The 8,627-nt window shown below is 43.3% G+C and overlaps 1 pseudogene; it reads left to right on the forward strand.

Annotated features, from left to right (window-relative positions):
* Positions 1 to 395: 395 nt before the first annotated feature.
* Positions 396 to 6,470, forward strand: LOC127915649 (forkhead box protein I1c-like; annotated as a pseudogene).
* The last annotated feature ends 2,157 nt before the right edge of the window (positions 6,471 to 8,627 follow it).

Here is an 8,627-nt window from a genome sequence, read left to right on the forward strand (position 1 = left end):
TATTGTTATATATATATCATAATAGTAGCCTTCTAATTATAACAACATTTAGGTTTAAGGCTTTGGATAAAATAATAGGAGGTATTTTATATATTAGACCTATTCTACTGACGCTGATTTTAATCATTTTCAGGTCATATTTTTCCATGGATATTATGTTTTAAGGAAACCGTCACTGTGGAGTTCTTCTCTTTCTCACCTCTGCATGTCGGTTCAAGTTCCATGACCACACCCCCAACCAGTTAGTGGTTGTCTTTTGGCTTTTAGAGATGATCTGTCTGAATGAGAAACTGTCGGTCTGAAGTTATACAATTTGGTACTTGTTGCTGCTGTTGCTTGTTCATCCGTTCTAACCCGTTACTGTAGCGTCTTGGGGTTGTCCTCCCGCGTGGAGCATGAACTCCATCGACCCTTCAGTCCACCACACCTCCTCTCCATCCGCCAGCTCTCTCCAACCCCAGCCCAAGGGCGCCCAGGAGCCGCAGGAGATGGCTGTCTACTGCGACAATTTAAACATGTATCACCACCAGCAGAGCTTCCAGGGCGCACAGAGGCCGTCTGGATACGGTTTCGGAGATTACACATCATCCCCCAACCCATACCTTTGGTTGAACAGGCCCGCTGTCAACTCCGCATCCTTCATGCCGCCTTCCTACGGGACACAACGGCAGTTCCTCACCAACTCCCCTGGGTTCGGGGTCCAGACCTGGGTTGGCTGTCCATCGCCAGTCAGGAGGAGTTGCTAAAGCTGGTCCGTCCTCCCTACTCCTACTCTGCGCTCATCGCCATGGCGATCCAGAACGTGCACGATAAGAAGTTGACCCTGAGTCAGATCTACCGGTATATCGCTGATAACTTCCCGTTCTACAAGAAGAGCAAGGTGGGGTGGCAGAACTCTATCCGACATAATCTGTCACTTAACGACTGTTTTAAAAAAGGTCCCCCGTGATGAGGATGACCCAGGTATTATAATTATATTATATTATTGTAACATATATTTGTAACCTATAAATGTTCTAGCCCCATGTGTAGATATAATGTTATATGGTAATGACTCAGGTGGGCTATGTGGTGTTCAGCTGTTCATTAGAAATCCTATACAAACACGTGTAAAAGCGCTGGCCTATGACCGATTGAACAACTCGATGTAGGCCGGTTGCAGGCTATCATGTCAGTTAAAACCAGTTAGATGAAATAAAGGCTAATCCCATATCCAGGTAATTGTTAATTTTCTACTTTCAAATTGTTCCCTCAACGTTGAAGGCTAGAATGCGTATTATAGTGCTTATTTTGTGAAAATCAAATATATAAAGTCATATTAGCAGGACAATGACTGATATTATATTGTAACGACCCTGGGTGTATAAGCGCGGAAATCGACTCTGCCGCTTCGGCATGCTTTTGCGCGCCGGACCTCAGGCTTGAAGGTCGAGAGTTCGAGACCTTCCCTGCCTGTCTCATTACAATATGACATTCCATAGATTTAGGATGTGAAGAGTCTAATATAATGCATAAATGGCCTTCTGCTCTATCATGGGGAGTATAACTATGTGGCAATACATATATTATAATATACAGAGCCTTCACAAAGTATTCTTGTAACAGTATAACTTTAGACCGTCCCCTCGCCCATATCCGGGCGCGAACCAGGGACACTTTGCACACATCAACAACAGTCACCCACGAAGCATCGTTACCCATCGCTCTGGGTAATGGGTAATGATGCTTCGTGGGTGTCAGTTGTTGATGTGTGCAGAGGGCACCTTCTTCGCGCCCGGATATGTGCGAGGGGACGGTCTAAAGTTATACTGTTACATTTACACCCCAAATGTTGTTCAGGTGTTGTTGTGTTACAGCCCTAATGTAAAATGGATTAAATGTAGATGTTGTGTCACTGGCCTATACACAATACCCCATAATATCAAAGTGGAATTAATTAAATTAATAAAAAAATTAATGCTGAAATATCTCAAGTCAATAAGTATTCAACCCCTTGGTTATGTCTAAATAAGATCAGGAGTAAAAATGTGCTAAACAAGTCGCATCATAAGTTGCATGGACTCTGTGTGCAATAATAGTGTTGAACATGATTTAATGACTACCTCATCTCTGTACCCCACACATACAATTATCTGTAAGGTCCCTCATCTCTGTACCCCCACACATACAATTATCTGTAAGGTCCCTCATCTCTGTACCCCCACACATACAATTATCTGTAAGGTCCCTCATCTCTGTACCCCACACATACAATTATCTGTAAGGTCCCTCATCTCTGTACCCCACACATACAATTATCTGTAAGGTCCCTCATCTCTGTACCCCACACATACAATTATCTATAAGGTCCCTCATCTCTGTACCCCACACATACAATTATCTGTAAGGTCCCTCATCTCTGTACCCCACACATACAATTATCTATAAGGTCCCTCATCTCTGTACCCCACACATACAATTATCTGTAAGGTCCCTCATCTCTGTATCCCACACATACAATTATCTGTAAGGTCCCTCATCTCTGTACCCCACACATGCAATTATCTGTAAGGTCCCTCATCTCTGTACCCCAACACATACAATTATCTGTAAGGTCCCTCAGTCCAACAGTGAATTTGAAACAGATTCAACCACAAAGACCAGGGAGGTTTTCCAATGCCTCGCAAAGTAGGGCACCTATTGGTAGATGTAATCGCTGCCAAAGGTGATTCCAACATCTATTGACTCAGGGGGTTGAATACTTTTCTAATCAAGATATGTTAGTGGTTTTTTTCTTCGAATGTGACATTACAGAGTATTTTGTGTAGATCATTGACAAAAAAAAAAAGACAATTTAATCCATTTTAATCCCACTTTGTAACACAACATCATGTGGAAAAAGTCAAGGGGTATGAATACTTTCTGAAGACACTGTATATTATTCTATAGGTTAATCCCAATGGTTTGTTAGAAATAGGAAACGTTAGGGATGAGCTTGTTATTAGAGGCTTCACGCGCATGTGGACATTCAGTTTCCTACCATGGCAGGTTATAGATAAACGGTTTGATAATCCTAACCTTGGAGCGCTCAGAGCAGAGCACACAGATTCTATGTGATAATGTACACCATACTAGTACATTACATTGTGGGCAGGTATCTTAGTGGTTAGAGTGTTGGGACAATAACTGAAAGTTTGCTGGATCGAATCCCTGAGCTGACAAGGTAAACATCTGTCGTTCTGCCATGGGCACCGTGGATGTTGATTAAGGCAGCCCCCCACGCACCTCTCTGATTCAGGGGGTTGGGTTAAATGCAGAAGACACACCTCTCTGATTCAGGGGTTGGGTTAAATGCAGAAGACACACCTCTCTGATTCAGGGGTTGGGTTAAATGCAGAAGACACACCTCTCTGATTCTGGGGGTTGGGTTAAATGCAGAAGACACACCTCTCTGATTCAGGGGTTGGGTTAAATGCAGAAGACACACCTCTCTGATTCAGGGGTTGGGTTAAATGCAGAAGACACACCTCTCTGATTCAGGGAGTTGGGTTAAATGCAGAAGACACATCTCTCTGATTCAGGGGGTTGGGTTAAATGCAGAAGACACACCTCTCTGATTCAGGGGGTTGGGTTAAATGCAGAAGACACACCTCTCTGATTCAGGGGGTTGGGTTAAATGCAGAAGACACACCTCTCTGATTCAGGGGTTGGGTTAAATGCAGAAGACACACTCTCTGATTCAGAGGGGTTGGGTTAAATGCAGAAGACACACCTCTTTGATTCAGGGGTTGGGTTAAATGCAGAAGACACACCTCTCTGATTCAGGGGGGTTGGGTTAAATGCAGAAGACACACCTCTCTGATTCAGGGGGGTTGGGTTAAATGCAGAAGACACACCTCTCTGATTCAGGGGGGTTGGGTTAAATGCAGAAGACACACCTCTCTGATTCAGGGGGGTTGGGTTAAATGCAGAAGACACACCTCTCTGATTCAGGGGGGTTGGGTTAAATGCAGAAGACACACCTCTCTGATTCAGGGGGGTTGGGTTAAATGCAGAAGACACATTTCAGTTGAAGACATTCCGTTGACTAGGAAACCCCCCTTTCCTTTCCCATTGTGTGAATGTGTACATTCCATATAAAGGAGAGGCTCGTCAGTGTTGTATTCCTGCACCCAACACAACCTTCAGACTTTACCCAAGTCCTCATTTCTTTTATCTGTGATATTGTTTGGCCCAGCAGCGGTATTCTCAAGATGAGCATGTCACTCTGTGGTTCTTCATTGCATTCGGAAAGTATTCAGACCCCTTGACTGTTTCCACATTTCGTATTCTAAAATGGATTCAATAGTTTTTTTTTTCCATCATCAATCTACACACAATACCCCATAATGACAAAGGAAAAATAGGTTTTCAGAAATGTTAGGAAATATATACAAAAATAAAACAACAAAAATATGACATTTACATAAGTATTCAGATCCCTTACTTTGTTGAAGCACCATGCTTCACCTTAGGGATGGTGCCAGGTTACCTCCAGATGTGACGCTTGGCATTCAGGCCAAAGAGTTCAATATTGATTTCATCAGACCAGAGAATCTTGTTTCTCATGGTCTGAGAGTCTTTAGGTGCCTTTTGGCAAACTCCAAGTGGGATGCCGTGCCTTTTATTGAGGAGTGGCTTCCGTCTAGCCACTCTACCATAAAGGCCTGATTTTTGGAGTGCTGCAGAGATGGTTGTCCTTCTGGAAGTTTCTCCCATCTCCACAGAGGAACTCTGGAGCTCTGTCAGAGTGATCATCAGGTTCTTGCTCAGTTTGGTTCTGCTCTAAGAGTCTTGGTGGTTCCAAACTTCTTCCACTTAATAAAGATGGAGGCCATTGTGTTCTTGGGGACCTTCAATGCTGCAGACATGTTTTTGTACCCTTCCTCAGTTCTGTGCCTCGACACAATCCTGTCTCTGACCCCCTGGCCAGGCGGCCAGCTCTAATAAGAATCTTGGTGGATCCAAACTTCTTCCATTTAGGAATAATGGTTTTTGCTCTGACATGCACTGTCAACTGTGGGACCGTATATAGACAGGTGTGTTCCTTTACAAATCATGTCCAATCAATTGAATTTACCACAGGTGGACTTCAGTCAAGTTGTAGAAACATCTCAAGGATGATCGATGGAAACAGGATGCACTTGAGCTCATAGCAAAGAGTCTGAATACTTACGCAGATAAGGAATTTCTGTTTTTTATTATTAATACATTTGCAAAAATGTATAAAACCTGTTTTTGCTTTGTCGTTATGGGATATTGTGTGTAGATTGATGAGAATTTATTTTTGGGCTCCCGAGTGGTGCAGAGGTCTAAGGCACTGTGTCACTACAGTCTCTGAGTCGAATCCAAGCTGTATCACATCCGGACGTGATTGGGAGTCCCACAGGGTTGCGCACAATTGGCCCAGCGTCGTCCAGGTTTGGCCGGGGTAGGCCGTCATTGTAAATAAGAATTTGTTCTTAACTGACTTGCCTAGTTAGATAAAGGTAAAATAAATAAAAATAAAATATTTAATCCATTTTAGAATAAGGCTGTAATGTAACAAAATGTGGACAAAAGGAAGGGTTCTGAATACAGACGCCCTGTATAGACTAAATATACTGTAAATTATATTATATATACATAATACTGATGTGAAAATAAATATACTGTCAATTATATTATATTATTATATTATATTATTATTATTATTATTATATATTATTATATATACATAATACTGATGTGAAAAATAAAAGGTATATTTTTTCATGTTCCAGGTAAAGGGAACTACTGGACGTTGGACCCGAACTGTGAGAAGATGTTTGACAACGGGAACTTCAGGAGGAAGAGGAAGCGCCGCTCCGACTCCACTAACAGCACCAAGACAGAGGACGGCCAAACCGCCCCGCCCATCAAGACCTTAGACAGCCCCCAGCTCCTAGGCACCGCCTCCCCAGACATGGAGGTGGTCAGTGAGGGTCATAGGAGCTCCTCCCCCTAAGCCTGGTGTCCAGCGCTCCGTGTTGTAACAACTTTTTCAGCAGTATGGCTGGGCTGGGCTCTGGGTCCTTGGGCTCCGGTCCCTAGGTGCCTCTAGTCCCCCCAGCAGACAGACTGGCTCTCTGGGGTTGGTCAACGAGCTGACCAATAGGAACATTACAGCCCTCCATAGCAGCCCATACCACAACCACACCACCCACATCCCGACACAGGCCCCGGGCCAGGACTACCCGGGGGTCTCAGATTCAGGCCACGGGGTCCACGGTCACCCGGCAGACAACCTGTCTCACTTCAACAGAGGAGTGTTCTGCAATACCTTCAGCGGAGGGGGGCAGGAAGGACAGTTCAACAGCCACTTCTACAACAGCTTCAGTGGAGGGGGGCAGACAGGACAGTTCAACAGCCACTTCTACAACGGCTTCAGCGTCAACGGTCTAATATACCCCAGAGAGGGCACGGACGTGTAGCATATAATGTATAACGTGTATTTGTATTCGTATTTATTACGGATCCCCAGTAGTTCCTGCCTAGGAAGCAGCTACTCTTCCTGGGATCCAGCAAAATTAAGGCAGTTTATCTTTTTTTTTTACATTACAATACATTCACAGTTTTCACAACACACTGTGTGCCCTCAGGCCCCTACTTCCACCACTACCACATATCTACAGTACTAAATCCATGTGTATGTGTGTAAAGTGCATGTGTTATTGTGTGTGTGTGTGTGAATGTGTCTGTGCCAATGTTTGTGTTGCTTCACAGACCTCACTGTTCTAATAGGTGTTTTTTAATCTGTTTTTAAATCTAATTTTACTGCTTGCGTCAGTTACTTGATGTGCAATAGAGTTCCATTTAGTCATGGCTCTATGTAGTACTGTGGAATAGAGTTCCATGTAGTTATGGCTCTATGTAGTACTGTGGAATAGAGTTCCATGTAGTCATGGCTCTATGTAGTACTGTGGAATAGAGTTCCATGTAGTCATGGATATATGTAGTACTGTGGAATAGAGTTCCATGTAGTCATGGATATATGTAGTACTGTGGAATAGAGTTCCATGTAGTCATGGATATATGTTGTACTGTGGAATAGAGTTCCATGTAGTCATGGATATATGTAGTACTGTGGAATAGAGTTCCATGTAGTCATGGATATATGTAGTACTGTGGAATAGAGTTCCATGTAGTCATGGCTCTATGTAGTACTGTGGAATAGAGTTCCATGTAGTCATGGCTCTATGTAGTACTGTGGAATAGAGTTCCATGTAGTCATGGCTCTATGTAGTACTGTGTGCCTCCCATAGTCTGTTCTGGACTGTGAAGAGACCTCTGGTGGCATGTCTTGTGGGGTAGTCAGGGTGTCTGAAATGTGTGCCAGTAGTTCAAACAGACAGCTCAGTGAATTCAACATGTCAATACCTCTCACAAATACAAGTAGTGATGAAGTCAAACTCTCCTCTACTTTGAGCCAGGAGAGATTGACATGCATATTATTAATGTTAGCTCTCTGTGTACATCCAAGGCCAGCCATGCTGCCCTGTTCTGAGCCAATTGCAATTTTCCTAAATCCTTTTTGTGGCACCTGACCACACGATTGAACAGTAATCCGGGTGCGACAAAACTAGGGCCTGTAGGACCTGCCTTGTTTATAGTGCTGTTAAGAAGGCAGAAACTAGGGCCTGTAGGACCTGCCTTGTTTATAGTGCTGTTAAGAAGGCAGAAACTAGGCCTGTAGGACCTGCCTTGTTTATAGTGCTGTTAAGAAGGTAGAAACTAGGGCCTGTAGGACCTGCCTTGTTGATAGTGCTGTTAAGAAGGTAGAAACTAGGGCCTGTAGGACCTGCCTTGTTTATAGTGCTGTTAAGAAGGCAGAAACTAGGGCCTGTAGGACCTGCCTTGTTTATAGTGCTGTTAAGAAGGTAGAAACTAGGGCCTGTAGGACCTGCCTTGTTGATAGTGCTGTTAAGAAGGTAGAAACTAGGGCCTGTAGGACCTGCCTTGTTTATAGTGCTGTTAAGAAGGCAGAAACTAGGGCCTGTAGGACCTGCCTTGTTTATAGTGCTGTTAAGAAGACAGAGCAGTGCTTTATCATGGACAGACTTCTCCCCATCTTAGCTACTGTTGTGTCAATATATTTTGACCATGCAATTTACAATCCAGAGTTAGTTTTGTCAGCTCAACTTGCTCAATTTCCACATTATTCATTACAAGACTAAGTTGAGATTTAGGGTTCAGTGAAAGATTTGGCCCAAATACAATGCTTTCAGTTTTTTAAATATTTAAGACTAACTTATTCCTTGCCATCAATTCTGAAACTATCTGCAGCTCTTTGTTAAGTGTTGCAGTCATTTCAGAAACTGTAGTAGCTGACGTGTATAGATAGACACTGGCTTTACTCAAAGCTTGTGTCATGTCATTAGTAAAGATTGAGAAAGTATTGGGCCTAGATAGCTGCCCTGGGGAATTCCTCATTACCTGGATTATATATTATAACTGGATTATATATTATAACACCCTCTGTGTTCTGTTAGACAGGTAACTCCTTATCCACATTATAGCAGGGGTATTAAGCCATAACACAGGTTTTTTCAGCAGCAGATTATGATCGATAATGTCAAAAGCCGGCACTG

This window comes from Oncorhynchus keta, chromosome 35 (genome assembly GCF_023373465.1).
Source record: "Oncorhynchus keta strain PuntledgeMale-10-30-2019 chromosome 35, Oket_V2, whole genome shotgun sequence".
NCBI classification, from domain to species: Eukaryota; Metazoa; Chordata; class Actinopteri; order Salmoniformes; family Salmonidae; genus Oncorhynchus; species Oncorhynchus keta.